Raw genomic sequence first — 10,982 nt, forward strand, 5'->3', positions numbered from 1 at the left:
TTTACTAAGATTCAGAATCATTTATGTCTAGAGCTGGTAAAGCTGTAAATTTAGAGACCATTTCAGAGACCATTTAAAGAGTTTGGTTCAAAAATGAGATAACAAAAAAAATTTTATTGTTTTAATTAGCTGTATTTTTTAAGTTATTGTGGCTTAAATCAAAACAAAACAACTGAAGTTTGATTGATTTTGATTGGAATGCATAACGAAAATTTTTTTTTTTTTTTAAACGCAATCTTTAAATATTTACACAAAACAAAGGTCAAAGGGTCAAGATCATGTTCTTTCTTTTCATTATTTTCACATTTTAGAAGTTACCAAAACAAACCAGCTGCAGTTAGATTGATATTTATTGAAATGCACAATAAATAAACATGATTTTTGAAAATCTTTTTAAACAGTTATCTCATTTTGGGACTAAACCTTTTACTATTTTTCAGAATTTACTATTTCTAGGTGTGTGTTTGGGAAATGTATTATTTTTCGTTTTATTATGTGAACTTCTAACTAACATTTCCCAAACTTCAATTGTTTCAAAATGTTTCTATTTTTCAGACCTCAAATGCTGCAAAAAAAAACAAGTTCAGAATATTCCTACATGTGATAAGTAAACGTTATTTTAATATTAACCTTGATTTTTATCAGTTTTCATGTGTCTTGTCATGCTGTCAGCCTTTAACATTGCTGTTGACTTGTCACTCTTGAGGTTTGATCTTATTGACTTAAATCAGACACTGGACTGGAATGACCACAATAGATCTAGAAATGGTGATTGAATGAAAATTTGGAACGGTCTCTTAATTTTGTCCACGGCTGTATTCAATGTATATATATAACACACGCTAAAACAGTTTTGTGTAGAAAAATGTATATTTTTCTTTCAGGTAAACCTGAAGTATGGAATGGACTAACGCATTTTTTTCATCAAACGTGCTGGAACGTGTACTGCTCCAGTTTTACGTCGGGTAATAATCAATTAATAAGCAGTAGTAGTTTATCTGACTTACTGCAAATAAGTCGTATAATAAATAGTACGTGCAAATAACTTCTTTTGGACTTTCAGGTGATGTTTTTACAACATTCATTTTCGTGTGCCACAAGATCGGATGTGAGGCAAGATGTGGGGATCGGACTGCTCATTATTCTCAGGTTAGCACTATAGACCATTTCACAAAACACCATCATCCGGAAGCACTTCCTGATTCAGTTTATTTATACATTTTTGAAGAAGATGTTTAGCATTTTGATTCGGTTTGTTTTGTGTAGTGTTAAAACATATTTTTTAATATTTGTTTGGTTTTTCTATTATTCACGTCTTTTGTTTTCATATATACACTGTATGAAAACACCACATCATCAAATAGTTTTCTTATGAGTTGAATTTGAATTAAATATTGTTGGGACACCTGTTTGCTATTGACACCTTGCAGTTGTTAGATCAACAATTAATAGTTATTTAGTAATTTATGGAATAGTATTACTAATATAATCATTTCTTGAGGCTTGCTTCTGATAACTGGAGGGTGAAAGTAAGTTTGTAAGGTTGTTTCTGAGGCAGTAGTTGAGAACAGACTTTCATTAGACAGCGATTTATTCCACAGATGGAGAGAAAGCACAGACGTACAGCCGCTCCGCACATGTGCTCATACGCCGCATGCTCACATGTTGTTGAAGCATTCTGAAGTGTTTTTTGGGGATATCATAAAGCACGGGATAAATTTGTACTCCTGTCAGGCGGCGCTCCTTGAGTGCCAGCCCATGGGATCAGACAGAAATGCTATATATCTAAATCTGATCGAGCAACACGGATCCACGTGACATCATTAGCGTGCCACAGGCCTTTCACGCGGTTCCATTTCGAGTCAGAAAGATGGATGTGGAGTGGCGGAAATTGAGCGTGTGTCTACCATGTAAAACTAGCTTTTCAATGTGTAAGTATTCGTATTGCTCGCTTATCTTTATGCTTGGGATTTGAACGTGCTCCAGAAAGATTTTGGCACGTGGATATAGCAAAACTGCCACGCCGGATCGCTCGGCTAGGAGGGATGCCTCTAACACGCGGGTCTCATGCATATCTCTGCGCGTCATGTTCAATTCGGATACATATTTATTTGACTTCATTATCTGATTATTTGATTATTATCAACCCCCTACAGTCCTCTAGCGATATAATACCATTTGACCATTCGACCAATCAGCGCGCGCGTGTGCCGCAGAAGCGCGAGCATGTGTTCTCTCTGTAAATAGATCAATAAACAGTTTGCATTCCTTCGGGGGCGCAAATGTTGAGGCGGGTGCGGATTCTATTGTGCTTTTGAGAGATTAGCCAAACCGAGCCACACCATGAAATTTCATGGCGTGAGAACGGCCTCGCTGGCTTTATAGGGGGGTTAAAGGTGGTCCGGGGTGGCTGCGGCGATGGTTTGTAACAGGCCCCAGGCAATAAAAGAGAGATTTCTACTGTACCTGCCAGCTGAGCTTCCTGTGATATCCGAGAGTAACATTCCAGAGGAACGGCAATCAAAGGCTCGGACCCTCTGTAATGACATCAGAACCCTCTGATGTAAACAGGCATGACGGTTCTCTGGAGGGTAGCGCAGTTTCACAGAGCGCAAGTAAATCGGACACAATTACAGTACGGACAGCTAGCAGGACGGGTGGCGAGAGAAAGGATGGCGGCAGCAGCCATTTACACACACACACACACACACACAGTGATTGTGTGTGTTGTTCAACAAGTGATACCATAAGCTGTTACTGTGACAGCCGAGCTGGTTGTAAGTGATGTGTCACATGCAGGATCAAATATTTCAAGATGAAAATGAGAAAGTGGGCTGAAAATGGTGTAGGCAGTATTAGTGGAGATGAGAATATATTTGTGTTTTTACTTTATTCTGAAATATTGTTAGGCCTTGATTTTGAGGTTCTGTCCTGATATCTAGAAGTCGTTACAACTCAGGGATCAACAATAACTGTGATATTATCAGACACCCGCCTTTAAGTACAAATAACCCACCATGACTATTTGTACTAGCTCCGCCCACCAAAATGTGATTGGAATAGAGAAAGTGCAAGAACGACACCATTTCAAACTGTGACTTTGTCTGGATAGTTTTATATTCTGTATAGCTTTGGCAGGGGAGACCGGGGTTCTAATCCACCTCTCGCTGAAAACACTCTTTAACCTTTTTCTATTACCTTACAGATCATAAAGCCATTTGTTTTCAATTAAAATTCAATTTTATTCATCAAGTTTAGAGTAAGGTTAGGAGTAGGTGTAGGCCTTTAATATCTCAATAAAATGCTGTCATTTTAATATTTTTTATAAAAATATAATTTTTATTATTGCATAATGTTTAATGCATAACAAAACTGAGGTGCAAATAGTAACGTTATCTGCCACTTTTCATAAGTACCAATTGCATCTAACTACTATTTCCACTCAATCAAAAGAAAATACAGCTATTTTTGGTTAGTATAAATATCATATTGCTAAGAAATGCTGCTATGTTCACTTAGTGTAAACAGAACCTACTACTATTTAAAGTTACTGTAAATAGCATCCAAAGCTATTTACACTAAGTGCAAATCGCCGCTGCCTAATAATAATCGTGATTGATATTGTGTTAATATAATGTAAAATAATATTGCAAATAATTCTGTGCCAATTTCTGGTGGTCGCTCTATCATTGTAGGTGGCAGTTTAACACCCGTTTAACATTGTCTTAAAGGGACAGGTCACTAAAAAGAAAAATTCTGTCATCATTTAATCACTTTCATGTTGTTCAAAGCCATATGACTCTATCTTTAGTGGAACAAGAAAGAAGATATTTAGAGAAAGGTTTTTTGTTCATATAACAATGGAAGTCAATGGGGTCCAATGATATTTGGTGACCAACTTTTTTCAAAAAATATCTTTTAATGCAAAATACACAAAATTAAAGATGAATTTGTCTGATTGATTTATTTCATTATTTTACCAGATATAACAGAAATTGTCCATTACAGTAACTACAATGGCCGTCTTAAACTTCTAGAGTGTCACTTACAGGTGGTTTAAATAACACTTTTTTGTAACCTGCAGAGATCATAAATGAAGCAAAATCTAAATCTGTAATCATCTCGATCTGCGCCGACAGATATTACCTCAGCGTTTCCTCTGAAGATGTTTCCAGAAGATACATGGCTTTGCAGTCCTCGTCCAGGGCTCTCTTGTAACAAGACACTGAGAGCGTTTGGACCTGAGCTTCAGAAACAAAAAGAGACTTATGAGTTTCTTAAGTTGATGACAGACACGGGGCCTTGATTTCTGGTGATGAACTGGAGCATGAAACTCTGTGATACATCAGAGCATCTCTCTCTCTCTCTCTGCTGAACTCTCTCAGACTCACGGCCGCTTCCTTAATCACACGCTCAGACCTTCTGAGTCACGGGTCAACGGTGTCACAACAAATATAGTTCTGCACTCTGGGTTCATTACTGAACAAACGGCCGCTTGCTTTGGAAATTCGTAAATCATTTTCAGTGATATCAAAAGAACGCAATGTTCCTGTTGAATGCAGTCTGTTGGTTCGAGACAAATCTTTGTAGTTTGCAAATCTTGATATACAGTATCAGAGTTATAAATAAATAAATTGGCGTTTAAGTCGTCGCTCTACATCTTATATTTGCTTAAATGTCTAAAACTTTCATTAAATGCTTTTATTTAAATTAATCTATTTAGCCCGAATGAATGTGTCTAAAAGGCTGTTTCTGTTTTCCTCTTAATCCAGCAGTTATCAAGGATATTTAAAATGCTAAAACCTCAGTTTTTGTTTCTGTATTCTGCTATTTAGTTTCCAACATGTGCATTTTCCATTAAGACCCTGGCCTGTTGTGTAGTCTAACCGTTGCATGCTAAACTCTATTAATTCTGAGACTCAACTTTTGAAAAATGTCTCTTTGGAATATAAATTCTTATTAAATACTCCCAGATCAATGAAGAAAACGTCTCTGTAATGGAACACCATATTTCTGTGGTATGTGTTTCATGACAAATGGAGAACTGTAGTGCATTAGTCCGTTCTATCAAAGCTGATTGAAAACTGCATTAATTGCAGCCATATGTTAATATTCCGTTCCTTTGATAGAAATGATGGATCCTCATCTTTTATTAATCATTTGATTTTATTCACCAAGGAGACTGTTGTATGTTTATGCCACCTCTGTCGAAACACAATTCTGTGCTATATATTCTCACTTTTTGCCATGAAAAGATTAAAGAAATAAGTTAAGAAAAATGTTACTAATAATTATGTCCATGTATGAGAAATTATTCCAGGTGGAATCAATCTTGAGTCTGGATCTGGTTGTTGTGTTTTGCTGTATTCTGTGAGTTGCACATTAAAGTTCCTATACTCTTAAAAAGTAAGGTTTTTATAAAGTACACTTTTAGTTCAAGATTCTTTAAAGAACCAATTTTATTCCCCACAGTGCACTTTTTAACTATGAGTAGACTTTTGTGCAAAAAAAAATGTTAATGGTTCTTCAACATGGAACCGGAGAGTCTGACAAAGAATCTTTTGGAAACCTTAAGAGTGTTTGATGCTGTTGGTTGTTTCTAGGTTGGTTCTTTGATTCTTCAGAATTCCATTAATCTTCTGTAACTACAAAGAATCCACAGACTATGAAAGAACAATTTTTGTCTCTTTAAAGAACCATTTCTTTTTTACTTTTCATAATTTGAAGAACCTTTTTTTCGCCACAACGAACCTTTTGTAACACAGCAAGATTGTTCAGATGTTATTGGTTCTTTATGGAACCAAAAGGTTCTTCTGTGGCATCGGAGAACCTTTTGAAGCACCTTTTTTAAGAGTGTAAAGAAATGTATTGATTAGAGATGCGCCGATATATCGGTCAATAATTGGTATCGGTTAATAAAAGCTATTGGCCAGTAGTTTAAAAACTGCCAATGGTCAGGACTGATATCAAAAGAGTACAGAAAAATGCAACCAATTTATGTTATGTCAAAAGAAAATGTAAAGCAACATCACCAGTTTTACTATCTATGCATCTCTAGTATTGATATCTGCTGTACAACAAAAACAGTGATGTTACAATGTTAAAAAAGTTATTTTAATGTTTGGAAAGAACCATAATGTCAACTCATAAAGCATATATTCATTAGCAAAAAGGTTCCTTAGTAATATTCTTTGCTGACCCTTTGAACATTTTCGATCATTCAAGGACTCAAAGTTTTTGGCCCATAAGACCCGAAGCTGAAACTCGCTCATCTGGCAGAGCCAAGCAAGATATTCCAACAGAGCCCAAGCTGTACGTCCTGTATAGATCCAAGCGAGTGGGAGTAGAAATCCCTGCTGATGGATGGCTGGTATGGGGCCAGCGTTCCGGATGGGAATGGCTGCCCAGCGCTGGGATGCTCTCCCAAATCCCCCCTGTGAAACGGTCGCAGCTGCCACGTCAGTCACCTGAACATTCCCGCTTTTTCATCGAACAAACAGCAATCAGGCCTTCAGCGTCTGACCTGACAAATTGATTTGGAATCCCTTCTGACGATCCGTCCCTGCCTCGCATTCCCTCTGTGGTCAGCGCTGAGCCGAGCGGGAGGAGATGAAAAAACGGCCTATGGAATCACTGCTGCTCGACGGGTGGAATGATCAAAGGAGGACGTGGAAAATGAATGGGTACGACTAAAGGAAGGACCAAAAATATTCCTGCTGTGAGTTTTTCTTTTTCTAATTCTCCTTAGTTCAAAATGGTTAAGCAACATAAGTTGTTGTACAATAGTGTCATGTTGTTTTAAAATTTGTCTAATTAACATTTATACATGCTGTTTATTTATGCCATACCACATACATCACTCACATTTGCACTCGGTCACATAAATGGAGATAAAATCCAGACTTGTTTTCTTTGCCATATTTGATGTCTGGGAAAAAATAAAGAGCATCTTTTCTGTTATTTTGTCCAGTTTTAATTTTCTGAAAATAAATGTAAATAGAAACAATGTTTTAATTTGAAATTTGCGAGAAATATTGTTCACAGAATGAAACATAAATGATAATTTTACCTGAGCACAAATGTAAAAATAGTAAAATCAGAAAAGTATAGAATAATTTTGAAGTGGTCCCTTCATTATTTCCTGGGCTGTATATCAGAGTTCACTTCCGTGATCAAGCGATCGCCCATCAACAAAATTCTTGTCATACGTGGATTGACCAAACTGAAGCATTTACACGTACTTCAGTCATCGGTGGGTCCCTGACCACTTCTAGTCTCTTAAAACAAAGTGTATTGAAAGCAGAAAATATTTAAACTAAAAGAAGGCAAAGATTGACAGATGGTGAGAAAGCAAAGAATGACTCAATCGTGTAATTCAGTATGAAAACCATGAGTCCATACACATTTGGGAGATGTTGTATTGTCAGGAAGATACACCATCACTGACCAAATGCAGCTGATCAGCACATATCACATTCATCGCCTGCGTGTCTCTCTCTCTCTCTCTCTCTCTTTTTCTCTCTCTCTGGGAAATGATTTGATGTCTTCCTTGACTTGCTAAATGATGATGTCTAAATCTCCACACAGCTGCCATGCCAGATCCACTGTAAAGACTGAAAACAGTCAACCCAAAACACAACTGCATTCCCACGAGAGAGCAGCCAAAGATCATTTGAAGTGCTGAACTTGTATTTTTAACATTCATCCCTCTCCGCGCAGAAAACATTTACTTTCAAACGCACACAGGCATTAGAACTTAATTTGGTTTATTGGTCTGGTAGGTGGCTCATCTCCAAGCATAACATGTTTCCACTGGTTTTGGAGAGCGAGGAAATCTGAGACGGAGTTGAACATAAAATGTGAGAACGAGTCTGGCCTCCACACCCTGCTGTACCACAATGCGTCTGTGTCCTTTATGGATTAAAGTGGAAAGAGGGCGGGAGAGCCTGCTGATCTGCTCCCGGCCCGTGATATTTCATTTCGTCTGGCCCATAACTTGCCTTTTTGGTAGCGATGTGCTTGAAAGCTGAGCCAGAAATAAAACTACAAGCTTCCGTTTATGCCTACACCATTGACGCATGGGCATTGTAATGGTTTGGTTTCGTGAAAGATCTTTTGCTCACACCCACATAAAGACACGTAAGTGTGTTTGTCTGTCATAAGCTGTTTGAGTGTTGGAGTCGTAAGCTCTTTGTCCTTCTGTCTTTTCCTGGCACCTTATTAATGCTGTAGTGTCTCTCAAAAGAACATTGAGTCACGCTGGTACACGGCACACGCTTTTTACCAAAATCTATGTTTAACCCAACCAGGTCTGTTTCCATCTCGAGTGTGATAAACCTGAGCCGGGCCGTGGGTGGAGGTCACTGCAGATGGACACGGCCAGCTCCAGCTAAACGTCCACAGATCATGTGAACACTAAAGTTTACGAGGTGTGTTGTTAGATCGATACCATAGCATTTAATATTTAGGTGTGATGGTGTATGTGGAACTGTACAGGGAATGTGATTTGGAGAGCAATGCATGATGGGAGTTAATGCTTCTGTTTGTTATTTCCTAAAACCCCTGGCACTAAACATAGGTGAAAAATAATAGTTTTACCGTTGTTTGTTTGAGTAGCCTGACATATCAAAGTTTTTTACTCTCATTTAATTGACTTATTCTCATGACATCACAGATGTACAGTAAATGACTTTCTTTATTCAGCTGAACACAAAATTATCTTTTTTAACCCTCTTGTTATGTTTGGGGTCAAATTAAGTAAAGCAAATTTGACATATTTTATAAAAGCATCCTGATTTTTTTTTCTTGGACAAAGTCAGCAAGGAAATAAATTGATAACATAAATAAATAAAAATAATAGTTAAAATTGCTCAGGCTTTTTTTGTTTTGTTTTGAACCATTTCAGACCGTGTCGTCACCGGGCACGCAACACTTTCTAACTCAAATTCTAAAACATTCGCAGGGTCAATATAACACCACACATTAAATCATTGCCATGTCATCATCTTGTGAGAGTTCATAAAGCAATAATTGTATAAAGTACAATAAAGTGTAAACAAACAGATCCAAATGTTGCACCTGGTAGATAACTTATATTTAGTTATCATATGTGTGTTTTTAATATGTATTTAATAAACTCCACATATTAAATGTTGACATGATTATTTCAGATACCTGAATCATAACACATCTGGCTATTTGGAGGAAGACATTATAACCGATATGTAATCACGGTCCACCACAGTCACACGGGAACACACTGGGGTATGTACAGCGGGTTTGCATTGATCACATCTGCATATGCATATCTGACCTTCATCTCTACTTATTAAGCTGGGACAGGATATAAATCACATGTATTCCCCTCAACCAAGACCAAACCTTTAAATGATCAACACACATTTCACACACACCCAGAGCAAATCCTTGCAGCTAAACGCGTACATGCTCGCACACACACGGCTGTGTTCAAGCCTCTCTTATTACTGTTTTAATAGGGAATTTGAGAGTGTGTGGAGGCCCAGGGGCGAAGGCTGTCTCTGCACATGATCGGCCGCAACTAATACATCCCACAACTGCACACGAGTGTGATGAAGGCCCTGCCCATATCACTGTGGAAACAGGTGCTTTCCACACACCAGCAGATGTCTCTTAATGTAATGCCACCGTGGAAACGGCTCTCGACATCCGTTCAGAGAAACAATACGTGATGGCCTGCCAAGGTGGTCCGACTTCTGTTTAGTGTTGAGGGTGGGTGTGTGTACAACTCATATCCTTGTTTATAAACAGTCTCTGGTTATAAAATAATCAGCCGATGACCACGGAAATAATGTTTTGTTTAATGTTTGTTTGTTTTTCTTAAAATAATTATCATAACACTTAAAGCATCATGGAAACATTTACAGTTAAATTAAGTTTATCTTTTGTTTTAGTTTTACACATATTGACAATGAATGGTGTGGTGAAAGCAAATTTCAAACCTTGTCAACACAGCTATATGTAATATTTCACCAACTTTTTAAAACTACTTTTAAAAGATTATTTCGCACTCTTCGAAAAGACCTAGAATGAAAAATACAAAGATAACATAACATTTACGATTATAACCTAACATCAACCCACCAATTTTTTAACTTGCATATCTTTTTAGAATTCTAGAAAAATAAATATTGCAGAGATTTTAAAATATAATCACTCATTTAATGTATGATATTATTAAAAACTACAGGGTCACTTTATTTATGTTTTTAATAATGTAGAAAAGGAACTATGGGAATTGTTGTGGGGAAAAAAATGAATCAGTTAAATGCTTCCAACACACTTTGCCTGTAAAATTTGCATAAATATTTTGTTGTCAAGCAATTATTTTGGTGCTCGTATTGCCCTGCTTTTACATCATTATTTCGTCCAAGTCATTTATAAAAAAAACTTTTTTTATTTTCTCATAATAAAAGCTATATGTTGGCACATATTCTCAACAATTATATATTTTTTTCTCACACATACAGCTGTGGAAAAATTAAGAGACCATTTCAAAATTATTTTTGTTTTTTCTGCATTTACGATTTATTGGTATGTGTTTATTTAAGATTTTTTTTTTTTATTCTGTGAACTACTACCAATATTTCTCCCAAATTTCAAATAAAAATATTACATCTATTTGCAGAAAATGAAAACTGGAGAAACAGGGGAAAATAACTGTATTTAAACAATATTTTATAGATACTGCAAAGAAAACAAGTTCAGTTTCACTTTTAAGCCACTCAACAGTAATATTTTCACATGTAATGTTTTCTTTTCATGTGATCATCTGGACTTTTATCACAGTTTCTATGTGTTTTGTCATGCTGACAGTCTTTCATTTTGATGATGGATGACTTTGTCACTCCTGATTTTGATTTGGTTGAAATTTAACAGACATTGAACTGGAATGACCAAAATACATATCGAAATGTAGATTCAAATGAAAATATGGAATAGTC

At 36.6% G+C, this 10,982-nt stretch overlaps 1 long non-coding RNA gene across 1 annotated transcript; it reads left to right on the top strand.

Moving 5' to 3' along the window:
• Positions 1–668: 668 nt before the first annotated feature.
• On the top strand, positions 669–9,626 carry LOC130438312 (uncharacterized). Its single transcript, XR_008909306.1, has 6 exons — positions 669–965; positions 1,064–1,149; positions 6,226–6,718; positions 8,310–8,429; positions 9,171–9,264; positions 9,498–9,626. It is a non-coding gene; the product is annotated as an uncharacterized LOC130438312 (long non-coding RNA).
• Positions 9,627–10,982: the final 1,356 nt, after the last annotated feature.

The sequence above is a fragment of the Triplophysa dalaica genome, chromosome 16 (genome assembly GCF_015846415.1).
Source record: "Triplophysa dalaica isolate WHDGS20190420 chromosome 16, ASM1584641v1, whole genome shotgun sequence".
NCBI classification, from domain to species: domain Eukaryota; kingdom Metazoa; phylum Chordata; class Actinopteri; order Cypriniformes; family Nemacheilidae; genus Triplophysa; species Triplophysa dalaica.